The 15,963-nt window shown below is 48.9% G+C and overlaps 1 long non-coding RNA gene across 1 annotated transcript; it reads left to right on the top strand.

Annotated features, from left to right (window-relative positions):
- Positions 1–12,358: 12,358 nt before the first annotated feature.
- Positions 12,359–13,395, top strand: LOC134427714 (uncharacterized). The gene is made up of 2 exons (XR_010030219.1): positions 12,359–12,412; positions 12,684–13,395. It is a non-coding gene; the product is annotated as an uncharacterized LOC134427714 (long non-coding RNA).
- Positions 13,396–15,963: the final 2,568 nt, after the last annotated feature.

Raw genomic sequence — 15,963 nt, forward strand, 5'->3', positions numbered from 1 at the left:
AGAAGTCCCAGGAAATGACAACACATCCCATTGTGTCCAGAGGAACATAAAATTACAAGAGCAGGAGAGCGCAAGCACAGAAAGGCACTTACTCTGGCACCAATTTCTGGCCTCAGACCTGCTCACAGTGGGCCTAAAATAAAAATTTCATTCAGTGTTCTACTTAACCCTTCTAAATGTCCACAGCTTTGATTTTAGGCCCTTTTACTAGAAAATTAAACAAGGGCTGCTTTCAAATCATAAATGCACAGGTGATAAAGATAAAAGAGTCAGGTGCTCCTGTTCAAAAAACTAACAGCAGCAGTTGAAGCACTCAGCCAGGAAACAGAAAACACAGGCTCAGGTCTACAGAATAATTTGCAGTGTTGAATTACAGCTTGGGCAGAGACTGGGACTCTGGGAAATAAAATCAGTAGCGTCTCAGTTTCTGCATTTGCACTCAAAGATGAGTGTCAGGTACCCGACCTGGCAGTAAATACAGCTGCATGTGCCCACAGATCCTACAGATAGCTGACAGAAATTAGAAATCTCAGGTCTAAAACCAGAAATGAAGGCAGACCCTGAGCACACATGGAGATGAACAAGCACATACCTACTCTACACACCGTGTATGAAGTATAGGGGACAATTCAGAACAATGTTCTCACCTCGCTGGTAACTGCCAAGCAAACCTGACGGAGGCTTCAAAGCAGGACCTCTGAATGGGACCCAGCCAGGTGTTGGATGGTGAAGAGTCCCTTCTGGTTCAGCTCCCTGAAAGGCAGAAGATTGATTTTTCTCTCCACCAAGGCAGCACCCTCTGGAATGACCAGGCTGGCAGCTCAGTGAACAATGGGAGGTGCTTTTCAAGGAGTGCTTAATGAAATCGTGGAACGCATTGCCCCAGGATGCTGTGGCTGTCAAAAGCACACACAAACCCAAGAGGCAAAGAGAGGGGTTTCAGAGTGGCCTTTTGAGAAGACAGCGTTTCTGAAATCTCTGGCACATGAGCCCCTCTGTCCCTGCTTCCTAGGAGCTGTGAGACCGGGCCATGCTGCTGTTTGTTGTCACCTCCCTGTACCTGTCCCTGAGACACAGTGCCACTGGCTGTTATTGGGGCAATTTCCTTCTTTGTCAGCCCCAGCAGGCATTCAGCTGGGAGAGTCTGCACTGGCTCTCTGGAGCTGAGTTTCCACTCTAGGATCTCGGGCTCCCTGTCACCCCCTCCACTCCCCCTCACACATTCCCCAAAAAAGCAGCAGGATGTCTGCTGGGACCACCTCAGCCTGCAGGAAGGCCAAGTGGCTCCTGGCCTCTCCTGACCCACAGCACAGCTTTTTTCATCCCCATTTTTATATTTATATGGAAATATAAAAACTGTATTATCACATCACACAGAGGGCCAGGAGCTTTTTATTTTGGCTGCAAGTGTCCACAGGGCATTGGGGAAGAGGAGAAAAAGAGTGTTTTGCAGCAAGCAACCTGGCTACTCAGGCCGGGTAGTAGGAAAAGTGTCTGGGAGCTGCTTTTTAGGACTTTGGTTGTTCTGCTGAAGCTTCTGACAGAGCTGATGGGCAGATCCCAGAGCTGTGGAGAGTTCCTGGGAAATTGGTCCTTGGATATATCTACAAATGCTCTCCCAGCCATGAACTGCCATCTGTGTCCTGTCCATATGTTACTGCCTTGACTGTTGAGTGTCTGAGGCGCCTCTTGAGGCTGCTATGGACCTCCTTCACCAAGGAATGCATTGTGATACAACATCCCTTTCTGCTTCTATTTGGGCACTGACAGAGCCTGGGCCACTCTGGCTGGAGCTTGGGCTCTGGCCATGCAAGATTTCCAATGAGAGCAGCTCATGGTCCTCAGCTCTTCCCTGCTGCTGTGACAGACAGACATGGCCATGGGGACAGAACGGAGCTGCCCCATCTGCCAGGTCACTAAGAAGGATGTGAATTCTTCTCTGCCCTGTCACCACCACTTCTGCCTGGGCTGCATCCTGCAGTGGGCAAAGAGAAATCCAGCGTGCCCACTCTGCAGAAGAATGATAGAAGCTGTCAGGTTTTCTGAGTAGAATGAACAGGACTACATACAATTTGCCATCAGCTCCCCCAAACAATTGCTAGAGTCCAGCAGGGAGAGAGCCTGGCCACCTTGCTGAAAGCAGTCCCCCAGACCCTGTGATGGCTGCTCCATCTTCCCCACAGGGAACACTGTCCCCAGCTGAGCAGGGGCTGCAGGACCAGAGCCTGTGGATGGCCTCCTGCCCAAGGAGTGGGCCGAATTTTTCAAATAACAATGTCATCTACTGGACCAAAGGTGGCCCTGGCTGCACAGAAGCTGGAGGGAATATGCCAGCACCAGAGATGGCTGGTTAAGGAATTCATAGAGCAGCATCCTGCACGCCCTCTGTGCCTATGGTCAAGTTGCCAAAATCTTGGTGCCAGTACTGCAGCTTCTCCTCTGTAGCAGTCTGAGTTGCTGCTAGCATAGTCCATTGTAAAGAAGCAAAAAGGACCTTTGCATGATCTCCACAGGTGTTTTATTCAGCTGTGCAGGGAGGTGTTCAGGTCCCAGCACCCACACACAGAGGGTCTCACTTTGTCTCCACAGGGGCCTGGGGGCTGACCCTGATCTCGGGGCAGTATAAAGATAAGGGGGCCGATCAGGGAATAGGGAAGGTGTGGCTCAGGAACACAGGAACAGACACAGGAACAGGGGAAGGAGCCAATGGGGTCTAACAGCTTTTTGAGGGAAGCTTCTTGTGTCTCCATGGACCAGGGAATGCCCCCCAGGGTCTCCACGATTCCCCATGTTTTATATTATAAGGAAAGCTTCTCTGAAGGATCAAATGAATCAATACAAAATGACAAAAAAAATCAAAAGCACTCATAAGACAATTGTTCAAAATGCAAACAATTCTGAGTTCCCAATGTGCCAACAGATTTCATGGAGTGTCTTAGATCTGGCAGGAGGGATGCAGGGTTTTCTGAGCACAGTTTATCAGGAAACTGAGTCACACATACTGAACCTCTGGTCCATGGCCTCCTCAGTGCCATCGTGCAGCAAGGAGGCCCAGAGGCTGCTGTGCTCTGGGCCTGTCAGGGATGAGCACAGCGGCTCTGTGGCCAGTGCCAGCTCCACCTCCAGCAGCTCACAAGAGGAGAGTCCTTCCAGAAGCTCTGCTGGCTCCAGTGTGGCAGACCTGCAGAGCCCACTGGAAGCCCCCCTCCATTGCAGCCCCCCCAGCTGCGCCCATCATCGCTGCAGAGCAGGAGCTGCCCCAGAGGAGCCGCGGCAGGAGCTCATGGTAGTGGCAGGTCCCTGTGCCCAGGGCAGAGCCACAGAACCTCTGCTCCTGCCTGGGACAGGGGCTGCTCACCCTGGTGTCCCACCGAGAGGAGGGATCCTGGGCCCCAAACTCTGCCCAGCCCTGCCAAAGGCCACCCCGCCAGCAGTGCCAGCAAGGTTCCTGCAGCCATTCAGCCAAATCAGAGGAAACAAATGTCTCTTCAGCTGACACAGTCTCTGCACACAGCTTTCTCCCCCTTCTCCTGGTGCCTTTCCCTGACTCCAGCAAGAGCTGCAGGAAATGCTGTGTGAGCCCTGATGATGGAAGAGCTACTGATAAAAACACTGGGGTGATGCTTTCAGAGGAGTCATGAATGGAAGACTGACCAACCTTCCAGCCAATGGTATGCCAAAAGTTTCCATTCTTGAAATAATTGACTGCAATAAATTAGTAAAAAGAAAGATACGGAACAAATCTCCCACAGCTACTGGCTTTCCTCAGGCTCCATGGTCTATGTATTGCTAGACTTACTTCATTTAGGCAGAATATGAACTGCCCTGACTTCTTGGAGACTGACCACAAGGTCTCATCTGTGGTGGGCAGTCACTAAAATTAGCTCAGCAGAGGCATCTTCAGCTTTCCCAGTGTAGCAGAAATACATATTCTCTGCTTCATGGCTGTGTGGCAGCAGCTGCTGGTGTGGATTTGTCAGCGTTGCTTCATGGATTACTCCTGAGAAGGAATTGTGTGCACAGGTACAGTGTGATGGCTTCAATCTCCTCTAATTACTCCAATTGGATGATGGCCAGAACTTTCAGGCAAAAAGCATCATGACAGAATAATTTACAATATTCTCCAAACTACTGCTGTGGTTTTGATTTTCTTACTGATCGGGTTCAGTGTCTGGCCTCAAGAAATCAGTCCAGAAAGAACAGGCAAACCTCAGCTTGCAAGTTAGGGTGCAAGTCTTTAATCTGCCGTTTTTGCAGCCGGTACAAACAACTTCTCAACATATTTGTGAAAAAATTTCTTTGTTCTTGCTATACCTATCCAGAACCTGACTCTCTCCCCGTTTTATTTTGATTTGAAATCCAAGCATGATATTTTTCTGGACAGGGAAGTAAGAACCAGCTGCAAATACAGACTACAAGTGTGAATCTATACTGCAGGAACTGAGCTATAGCTTGGAATTAAAGGCAAGAAGGGATGCCATGGTAAATGTGAATGTTTAGTGCTGGCATAGGAGCCTTCTGCAATGCTCCACCAACCCATGGTTCACATTGCTACAAACTCTCTTTCTGGTGTTACAAAGAGTGTTGAAGAGCTGGCTGTAAGTAAAAAAAACATGCCAGAGTGTTAATTTTTGTTAATATGGTGTTAATTAGATATGACTATCTAATAATTCAGAGCTCATAGAAGTGAGTATTCAGATTTCCACTTAGTATGTGCTGGCAGTTTTAATTCGAAATCAACCGGTTATCCAAATCAAGTTATCCATAAGAATTAATTTGCTCTATGATCTACCTAAAAATGCCTCATTGTCTGGTAAGTTTATTAGAAATTTGCAAAGTCAACAGTCCGCAGATTTTCATTTCTTGTTTAGTGGCTATTCTGCAGGAAAGCTTTCACAGACTAATCAGTTTGCATGTAATTAAAATGCCAGTACATTTCATCTAGCCATTTTGGAATTAGAACAAAACCATATGACTGCACAGCCTTTTAAAAAATATTTCAAAATGAATTTTCAAATCAACAGTCTGAGTAGGACTCAGAATAAAAACTCTACCAAACTTCAACTCCATTGGAAGTTTCCCTTGTCACCCTGTGAATGAACTCTACATTCAGAAGATTAAAAATCCCAATTATGGTGGTTTTGGTATGCTTAGGAATTGGGGAAGGGTCTTCTTCCTTCTCAGCTCCATGTTGCAGTGCCTTTGGGATGTGGCCTGCTGGCCGTTGTTTGTGCAGCCCTGCTGTTTCTCCATGGGGCAGAAAGTGCAATTGCATTTCCAGCCCAGAGCCCGTGAGGAGTGGGGCGTGCAGGGCTGTGCCAGACCCAGGCCAGCAGCTGTGCCCCAGAGGGTTTTGGTTCCTGCCCAGGGCAGCTGGTGCCTCTCTGCCATGAGTGCCTCCTTTGCCAGGTGCCCATGGACAGCAGGTGCAGGGTTCTGCACAGGGCATGGAGCAGGGTGGGGATGTCTGCTGGCTACAGAGTGCAGCGGAGAGCAAACAGTCCAGGATGGTCCTGGAGTGTGTGACAGAGAACTCCTGACACAGCTGGTGACGGAGCCAGTGAGGGAAGGCCCTGCTGGGCCTGCTGTTTGTGAGGAGAGAAGGGCTGCTGGGTGACAGGAGGGCTTGGGCTCAGGGATCACAAAATGCTTGTGTTTGGTTCCCAGAGAAGGAACGAGAGATGTTGGGGAAGTGTTGACATGCAACAAATTGTGAATTTGTTAAGCTTTAACAGGCAGTGCTTAGTCGTACCTTCCCTCACAGCAGTGGTTAATGTGTACAAGTGGATGTCTTAGCCTTGAGAATAAAGACAGTGGGCCTACTGAGGAGGTAGCTGCAATGCATTCAAGGAGAAGAAGGCTCTTAACCATGGAAGGAGAATTTGAGGAATGGGATGTTCACCACATGACCACCAGAGACCCGCAAGAGACCCCTACTCTAAATGTCAGTAATTTTGGGGAAATGATTTAAACATGTCAAATACTTTGGGAGAATGTTTAGCCTGTGAGTTTGAGCAAAGTAATGAATAAAAGTAATGAAAGTAATGTCTTAGTTCCATGGATACTTAACACGTGGGTGTGCAGGTTTCAGGGGAGTGATTCTCAGGCACCCAGCACTGAAATAAAGTAATGCCTCTTTTCTTACACTGAGCTGGCAGGGTGGATCGGGCCCTGCTTGGTAACTTTCATTTTGGTCATTCCTATTGAAGCATAAAGAATGGTTGAAATGAAATCTTTTCCAGCTGTTTCCCTTTGGTTTACCTGTTTGAGGGTTAAAATTCTGTGCTGCAGGTGTGCTGGGTGTGTGCAGAGCAGTGCAGCCCCAGACACCCCTTGGCTTGTGTTGCAGAATGAGGCCTTTGTCGGGCATGAGCCATTTGTCGGGTGCTGGGAAAACTCAGGGCTCAATATGAGTCAACAGCAAGTTCCGTTTATTGAAGAGATCATCAGACACTTATACAGCAAGTAATAAGCTTATGAATATTCTGTTAGCCAAGCGATCTATTGGTTAAACTATACCGTCAACTTTTCCTCATTCCTTTGGGCCTACATTCTTTATTTCCTACGTCTCTCTGTCTACTTGTTATCATACCCAGCTAGGCCCAAGGACACGCTATCTTGCAGGTGCAAAAACTCAAACTAGCTGTGTTCGGTACTTTCCCAGCTCCTGCTCGGCTAACAAGCGAATGTCCATGTGACCTCTGTCATGCAGCCATTTCTCCACAGGCTTGCCCACAGGTTGTCATGCCTTGTTGCCAGGTGTGCCCAGCTGTGGCAGGAGAAGGAGCCCGCAGTGCAGTGGGCACCGTGCCCTGCCCAGCCGGGGCTCTCTGGCACAGAGCAGCAGCAGCGCCAGCACCGTTCAACCCGCTCCTGCCTTGGCTTCCCCTGGCACACAGAAGCCTCTGGAAATCAGCAGCGCCAGTGGCGTTCCCAGCTGGGAGCAGCTGCTGCTGGCGGGCAGATGCTGCCAGTTCCACTGCTGCCAAAGGGGAAGAGAGGCAGAGATGTACACGCACCGGAGCCCTGGGCATGTCCAATAAAGGTGCAAATATGTGGGGAGATTTGTAAGGAAACATTTCAGCTGTGATGCCAACAGTGGCTTCTCTCCTGGTTCTGTGTGTTCTGGATGAGGAATGCAATGGTTGGCTCTGACAATTGAGAAGCAGATGTTATGTGGATGTTCAAATGAGTAGTGATTATATTGTAATATATCCTCCCATAGTCCTCTTTCCCGTCCCCCTTGTAACAGCCTGGGTAGTCAGGGCATTTGGGGAGGGCTGGCTTGTGACCAGCAGGCAGGGTGTAACAACGCCTGACCTCCAGTCGGGATGCAGGAAAGTAATCTCCACCAATGGGCAGCAGAGAAAGAGTTGAGTGACAAAACTTTTGGAGGGGCTGAGGGTATAAAAGGCAGAGCATCCTTTTTGCAGATGAGCACATGGCTGCTAATCACAGAGACTCCCAATGCTGCAATTTTTCCTTATTCAGTCCTTTGTTAAGGTTTACTAAACGTTTACAATTTTAAAAGTGAGAGTCATTTCTCACATGTGCAATGCTGTGGGCCATTTTCTTGGCCTGGTTTCCTTTGCTTGTGTCCCATCTGAGTGCTCAGTTGGGGTACAGGCTGTAGGTGCTTGGGGCACCCTTGGAGTTCCTCTTGGATCCCCTGAACAACAGGGTTTGGCCCATGAAGGCAATTTGTGCTGCTTTGTGACAGAGAAGAACTTCCCAGGCTCTTTTGTGTTTTCTGTAGGGAAGGTTGGTTATTGCTTTGCATAAACTCACAGACCAACACAGAGCTGTCCCTTTGTGATGTCAGGGCATGGTTGCCACGTCGTCATAGTGGCATCAGAAGGTTGCCTTGGTGCACGGAAGGCCTGAGTGTCAGAGCAGCCCTAGTGCTTGCTCACATCAGGAGAACTTTCCTGGCTGGCGCCTTTGTCAGTGGGTAGCTGCCCATTGACAAGAGCCTTGTTTTTCCTAGTTTAGGAAAAACTCATACAACACTGTTAGAATGTTTCATCATCTGGCTAAAGCAGCATTTGCTGCCTATGGCATTTCTTTATCTGTGTATTACATTACACATTTTGCACGTAAGTAGAGGCTTCCCTTCTGCTTAGGTTAGGGTGTATCCTAACCTGGCTTTTGTATGTCTTCCTGCTCTTTCTTGGCGGCTGAGTTTCTGATTTTGAAAGAGAAAGAGCATTAGGATGCCAGTGGTTTGCTAAAGCTCCTGTCAAGAGGTTCAGCTAAAAAGGGGGTGTCTGTAGCCACAGGGGCAGCATTTGCAGGGGAACCTGCAGGGCTTCCGTTCCCTGCACAGGAGAGTCTGTGGCAGCAGAGTCTGTCATTTCTTCAGGTTGTTGGGACAAGCAGGACACCCTTGAAAATGTAGTCTGGCAGAGCTTCTTGGAAGGCCTTCTAAAAACTCTTCAGTTGTTCCCAGGATTCAGAGAAAGCTTATTTTCTTTTTAAATTTTGTCATGAAAAGATTTGACTGTCTAACTTAATAACCTTTTACTGTGTGCTAAAATAGTTATTAGCTTTGAAAGAAAATGCAAAGTCTAAAGCAGTGAGTGTCTGCTCCTGAACCCTAGAGGTGCTGCTGTGCTCTTCCACAATAGAACTGTCACAGCTGAGGGGAATTTTGGGAAGCTTTTCTGGGCAATTATTTCCTGCAAGTTAATGAGAATTAGTGCATGTAACTGATTGGGGAAAAAAAAGACTACCTGAAGGAGAGGATTTCAGAAGCTGTTTTATGTGTTTGGTAGAACAGGAGCATTGAGTGTTGAAGAACAATTTGCATTTTCTTGATCATATTTGTATTCATTTCCTGGCTAAACAGGCCAAAGTGTTGGCACAACCATGAATATTGTCCTGATCTCTTTCTGGCTGTGTGAATGAGATGTGTCTCCTGGAGGGATGTTGTGAAATGGGAAATCATCTCTGTTTGGGTTGACTTGTTCTGTGGGATTCAGCAGCCCAGGCAGTTTTCTGACAGCATCTGGTTCATTTTCCCTTCCCACTACAGGACACCTGAAGCATGTATTCAGCAGCGCTGAAGATCCTGAGGTGAGTGAGAAAGGAACATTTCATGTTCCTGGTGTTTATGACTTGTAGAGCAAGCTGAGAGCTTGGCCAGTAGCAGTAGACTGTAGAGGGCCAGCTAGGAAGGCCAAAAGAAAAACCATATTCATGCCTGTAACAAAAATGAGAAAGGCAGCGATAGATATTTTTAAATTTCCTTCTCAGAGTTTGAAGAACTAACACCCTAGTTTTGAAAAGAGAACGATGCTTGCAGAGAGCAGATAGGGAAAATTTAATGAAGAGCAATTTCCTGTACAGTTGAATTAGATCATTTTAATTTAAAGAGAGTGACTTAGAATCCTATTCCTATCAAACTTGATGATATCTCCTTGGAACATGAGGTGGTGGAACAGGAAGGCCATCTTGCAATGGTGCCTGCTGTATCTGAAGTGCAATGGGCACCTTTGTGGCTGGGGAGCTGCGTGGGCCCAAAGGACGCAGGGCTGGCGGCCGTGAGCAGCTGAAGAGGAGGCAGCGTGGGGCCAGGGGGCCCAGAAGGCCAAGGGCACGGTGGCTGTGCCAGCAGCAGTGGGGCAGCAGGAGCAGGGCAGGGAGCGTGGCCTGTGCTGGGCAGCGCTGCGGCCACAGCTGGAGTGCTGTGTGCAGCTGTGGGCCCTGGGAAGCAGAAAGTCATGGAGGGGCTGCAGCGTGGGCACAGAGGGACAGGGGAGCTGGGCAAGGGGTGCAGCACAAGGCCAGGGAGGAGGTGCTGAGGGAGCTTTAGCCTGGACAATGGGGGCTCATGAGGGACCTTCAGGCAGACTGCCATAGATCCCTGCCTTGGATCCATAGAGCCAATGCTCAGCACGAGGGCTGTTTCCCTGCCAAACATCCCTTCACTGCATCCAAGTGCTTTAGACACTGGTGTGGGTAACACTTTCATATTTTGTTGATTTCTTTGTTTGCTAGAAGGAGAAGCCTTGTGCAATTTCTCCTTCTCCAGGGAGCAAGGGAGCTTTCTTCTCAGTCTTTCCTACCCTTTTACAGCACTGGCAGAAATTCTGCTAGAATTTCAGTTTTCAAGGGGGCAGTTCTGGACAATGCAATATTTTTGCACAAGAGCACGTAGTTTGGGGCAGGGATGTTGGTGCAGAACGAGCTGTTCTGGTGCCAGACCAGCCAGTAGGGCTTGCCCATCCTTTTCAAGTTAACGGCTCCCGTGTCTTTTGGCTGCCCAGGGAATCAGTGTGTGTTGTGTTTGGGAACTGAGTAGGAAATCAATGCCCTTGCATTCCAGCTGGTGCTCAGAGATTAGAGGAGCTGGGAGGGGCTGGGCTGCATTTCTGATTCCAGCCACTTCAGCACCATCAGTGTGGGCGAGTCCAAGCGAAGAACTTGCCCGAGCACAGATGCACAAAGAGAGCCGTTCCCAGTGCAGTGCTCTGGGTCTGATTGCATTCCATAAGGACCGACATGCTCCAGATTGCCCAAGAGTGTGGGTTACTGAAGCAACAGGAGAGCAAGTTCAGGATGGCTGCTGGTTGGGGCACTGCTGCCGAGTGCTGATGTGTGTAGCGACAGAAAGGACAGGATTGATTCAGGGTGACCCCCACGTGGCGAAAAATGTGCTTTCACTCTATGATTTAGGAGTTTAAACAAATGCTTTATTAAGCTATGTTATATTACACTAGTACTATATTAAAACTATACTAAAGAGATATTATACTAAAAACATACGAAAGAAAAACTCGTGACTGTCTCCACACAGCCTTTTATCTAATTATCTAATCAGTCTAAACAACTATCTCTAAAATCCAATTAACAAATCACTTTCAGTAAACAATCACTATAACAATCACTATAACACATTCTTCATGTACTAAAAAACAAGAACAGCAAGTAGAGATAATCATTGTTTTCTCTCCTTCTATGAGTTTCTCACTACCTTCCCTTAGAAAAAACCTAGGAGAGAGAATTATATCTCTCTCCATTCAAAGAAGGTAAATACTACAGCACAGTAAAGAGAGATGATAAAAGTGAGATCTGTCTATCTATCTATTTTAATCTTCCTGGCTCTGCTCCAAAGCAGTGGAAGATGCAAAGGCATCCCTTCAGGAGAGAAGTAGAGACAAGTTCCATTGACTGATCCTGAGCAGGCAGAGATGTTTCCCCCTCCAGAGATGGTTGTATTTTCCCCTCATGTTTTCCTACTACAGCATTTTCTGACCTGAAGCCTTCATTTGTCCTTTAAATGTTTGCATGTCTTAAGGGAGTGGAACTATCCCATGCTGTAGCTGGGGTCTGGTGACTCTGGTCATACATGCCATGCCATACATGACACATGGTTTCCTTCACTGGCATCCCCAGGGCTGTGTAAGTGCATTCGTTAATGGGGCCTTATGAGAAACTCTGTTACTGCTGGTCAGAATTCTCCATTGACAAAAGAGGGAGAGGAAACACCTTGGTCTTCCTCCATATACTGAGGTGGCCATAGAGGTTCTCTGACTTCCATCAGAGATCTTTGCATGCATCCTTATCTCCTGAATGACCCGGTTTTCTAACAAGAGTGTGGATGTCAGCAAGGAGGAATGCTGGTGCAGGCCTGAAGAGAAGGTGAACTCCAGAAGTGTCTCTCACAAGGAGTGAGCTCAGCCAGGAAGCCCCTGCAGAGCCAGGATGGAGCTGTGGGACAGGGCGGGGAGTCAGTCACTACTGAAAGACAAACAGGACACGGCGGAAGCAGAGGGAGGCCCTCACCAGACCCTTGAAAAATGCCACCCCTTCCCTGTCAGCTGCCTGAGAGGCTGCTGGAGCTTCAGTCCCAGATGGCCCCTGATTGTAGGGCCAGGGTCACTTTGGAATCTGTGCCTCCCCTCGGGCAGAGAACAACCCAGGAGAGCAGCAGCACAGTGCTTTGGGAACGTGTGAGCCCAGCAGTCTGTGAGTCTTGGCCCACAAAGGGCGTATGGGAAGCTGAAACCCATCTTCTCTTGCTTTCTGTGCAGGTGCTTCTAGAGAAAGAGCAGGAGCACACTGCCTCATCTGAGCTGCCATGCCAGACTCAGGGAGAGCTGTTCCCAGCCCGAGAGCCGGAAGAGCAGCTCAGGCAGCAGGTGGAAGAGCCACAGGAGAATGGCCAGTGTGGTGGTTTGACCAGGAAGAAGTGGGAATTCTGGGATGTTGTGGTCAAACCAATGGGTGCTTGGATTTTGATATTGGCACCTGGTGTGGCCAGTGGGTTTTAGGACACACCTCCGAGAACACCCAGGGGTTAAAAGCAGAGCTTCGGCCCTGGGACGCTCTCTTGGGACTTCGAGGGACGCAGGTTGGAGCTCTCCCCTGTCCAGCCGCTGCTGCTGGGCGGGGGAGGGGCAGCCATGCGGTAGGCCTGGGCCTGGACAGAGATGGGAGTGAGGAGGCCTTGGAGGATGAAAGGGTGGAGAGCAACAAGAGACATCGGACAGCCATTCCCCCCCTCCCCCCCCCCTTTGGAGACCGACAGAGAGAGAGAGAGAGTGCAGCCTGTGTTACCTTGAAACTCAGTAAATATGTGCTGGCAGCAGGCAGCCCAGCTGAGGAGATTGGGGGGGGGGGGTGCAGCCAGGAGTCCAGCCGCCTGGAGGAGTTTTTTAACCCTTTTTTGGACAATGAAGGCCTTACAGAACATTAACCCTTCCTAGACGAGTGATAAGAGAGGAGGAGGATGAAGGAAATGAACGAGTGATGGAGGTCTGGACCAGAGAGAGAGAGAGTGAGAGATGTTGAAAGAATGGAGAAGATGGAGTGGCATTTAATGCTGGACTCTTTTGTGTAGTCATGGACAGAGCTATGTTTCCGTGAGATACAGAGACTGAGTCCAGGGGGAGAAATGTTCCAGAGCCAAAGAAGAGTCAGTGTGTGGACCCCTCGGCCCCAGGGGGTATATAAAATATGGGGGGGACGGATGTCCCAGAGGATGAGAAGGTGAGATACTGTGCTTTTCTGGAACTGGACAAAGCATCCTTAAAAAGACAACCCTGGAAGCAGCCCTGATCCCTGTTCGGTGGTGAGAGCACCGGAACAAGGACGGAAAAGGCCACCACGACACATGGAAGGACTCCCTCTCCTCTTGAGGAGCTGAAAGTTTGACCAATCTAAAGGGTGGTGCCAGACGGAGTGTGAATAATTTTGGGAGTGTGGATAATTTTGGGAGATGAATTGTACGGGGATCTGGAGGAGGAGGGGGAAGTGTTTCTGTGTAGTTTTCATTCTCCTTGTGATTTCTTTTTTTTTTTTTTTCTTTTGTGTATGTGTAGTTTAGTGTTTGTTTGTAGTTTAGTAATTGTTTGTATGTAGCTTAGTTAATAAACTTTTCTGTATGTTGAAGTTGGAGCCTGCTTTGTTTATTCCTGGTCACATCTCGCAGCAGACACCGGGGAGAAGGTGTCCTCATGGGGGCTCTGGCTTTGCCAGGCCCAAACCATAACAGCCAGGTAAGCCTGACTGGCCAGGGCACAGAGGGAAGGGCAGGGAGAGGGGCATAAACCAGAGCTCTTGGGACTGAGGAGGCCAGGAGTCCCACAGGCAATGGAGGCACAGAGCCTTGCAATCTGCAGAGATCAGCCCTGGGACAGGAGGTTTGCAATGGAGGCAGATGTGGGGAGGGAAGCAGAAAGAAGGGGCTGAATAAATGTGATTTGGAGGCTGCAAGAGGATAAAAGCTGAGCCTGATGGCAGCTCTCAGTCCCTTGCTCTGCTTTTGTGTGTACAGAACATCAAGGCAGAGCCACAAGCAGAGCTGCCCAAAGCTCAGAGTGACATCATGGCAGTGAAGAGAAAGAACAAGGAAGACATGGGAAGAATTCAAGAGGAGAATCTCCATCAGCAGAGGGGCGATCATCAAAACCAGGTGAATGAAAGAGTGGCAGCCACTCCACTCATGAAATGTCCTCTCTTTTGTTTGTTAGAGAACATGAAGGAACAGCTGGATGCAGAGCTTCAGACAGCTCACAGCATGATCAAGGCAAGGCATAAGCAGCTGGAGGAAGAAATGAAAATCATCCGAGAGAAACTTAATCGCTTCCGTCAGTCTCTGCAAAACCAAGTGAGTGAAAGAGGGATGCAGCCACTGCAGTCACCAATCTGGTGGTTTCTGCCCTTCTTGCCTTTCCAGTGCAGAGCAGCAGGGAGTGGGGCCATGCCTCTGAGTGCCATGCTGCTGTAGTGTGTGTATCACAGTCACGCTGAAGGACATTTCCCGGTGTGCTGAATCTCAACATCTGCCCTGGACAGTGAAACTTGTCCTTTGGCCTTTTGGCCAGCAGTCATCCAAATTGATTCCTGCTGGCCTGTTCCTGCTCTCCTTTTTTCTTGAGGTGTTTTTACAGTGGAACTTGGTGACCCAGATGGAGGATTGAAACAAGCTGTTGTATCCCCTGTGAGTCTGTTCTTTGCCTTTCCTCACAGTCGATGACTCCTGGCTGACAGGGACAAGCTGTAGTGTCTGACTGCTTTGTTCTGTTTGACTTGAGGTGCAAGTGTTGACATCTCACCGGGCAGCCTGCGAAGACTTGCAGGGAATGTGTGGCAATGAAGAACCCCAAGTGAGGAGTGAGGCACAGGAACAGTGCCCACCAGAAATGCTCCAGGTCCAGCACATCATGGGCTCTGAACCTGCTGCCGCAGCAGCATCACCTGGAGGAAGCCCTTCTGTGAAACCTGGGAACTCAGGCTGGGGCACATCCCGGGAACAGGAGATTGAGGAGGAGTACCTGGAGCTGCTGGGTACGTCTGGGGTGTTTCTTATCTGAGGGACAGTGTGTTGTGTGCAGGTGTCAGCAGAGCTGTACCCAATGCTCCTCCTGAGCTCGGTGTCACAGGGCCATTTAGGACTCCCCAGAGGCAGTGCTGTGCTGCGAGGCAGCGAGAGAGCTCTGGGTGTTCCTGCTGCCTCTGAGGGCACCTGGGACTGGCTTGGGTTTGCCTGAGCTTCCCTCTCTGCTAAAGGCTGAAGCAGGGATTGTTCTTGGATCAGCAGAAGGCTGTGACCTAGCAAATGATCTAGGCAAGTCCTGTGTGCTAGTGGCCAAACTGAACAGAATTTTTAGCTTCCTAAATTCTCCTTAGACTCCTGACTTGCAACCAGTCATCACAGCAAAAACACTTCACAGAAATGGACTGACTTTGGAGTTTTGTCTTTTTGGTTGGGGATTTTTTTTTGGGGGGGTGGGGTGGGATTGCTTTTCTGTTGTTCATTTTTGGTGGGGGTTTTTTGTTGTGTTTTTCTCCATCCTGAAGGAGCCCTTCTACCCCACCTTTTACTGGTGTCATTTTTAAAACTGTTACTGTTACCACTACTACATCTGCAGTTTATTTTCATGAGAATGCTATATTTTTGTCAAGAAGAGAATGCTATCTTTTTGTCAATAAGAACTACTTTGAAAGAACATCAGGTTACAGGACAAATAGAGAGCACAAAGTATTTTCGATGTGCCCTCAAAGAAAAAACAGAGACTTTGATAACAAACGTTATTTAATCTTCTAGTTTTATGCTTATCAAGATGTGTCCAGGAGACACATCCAAGTGGCGTGATCAGATAAAACTGTACTGCAGGCATTTCTCCAGCCCAGCCATGGTATATCCCTCAGATCCATGGCACTTTTCCATACCTGATTCCCACTCTTTCCCATGACTGTTAGAATCCTCCCCATTGGCCCAGGCCCTGCTCAGATCAGTCTCTAGGAAAACAGATCAAGCCCTTTGTGATTCTGCAGCAAAACCCAATGAATTTGCTTCTTGCCCGTAACAGCTGCCAGTGCTGTGCTCTCAGATAAGAGACCTGGTGGGGCTGAGACCAGAGCCCAGTGGATTCTGTGTCTGCCATCACCTGTTGGGACAAAAAGGGCACTGATCTGTGCCTCGGGGTGGCTGATCTCAAAGCCCATCCTGTTGTG

This window comes from Melospiza melodia, chromosome 21 (assembly GCF_035770615.1).
Source record: "Melospiza melodia melodia isolate bMelMel2 chromosome 21, bMelMel2.pri, whole genome shotgun sequence".
In the NCBI taxonomy this organism is placed as follows: domain Eukaryota; kingdom Metazoa; phylum Chordata; class Aves; order Passeriformes; family Passerellidae; genus Melospiza; species Melospiza melodia.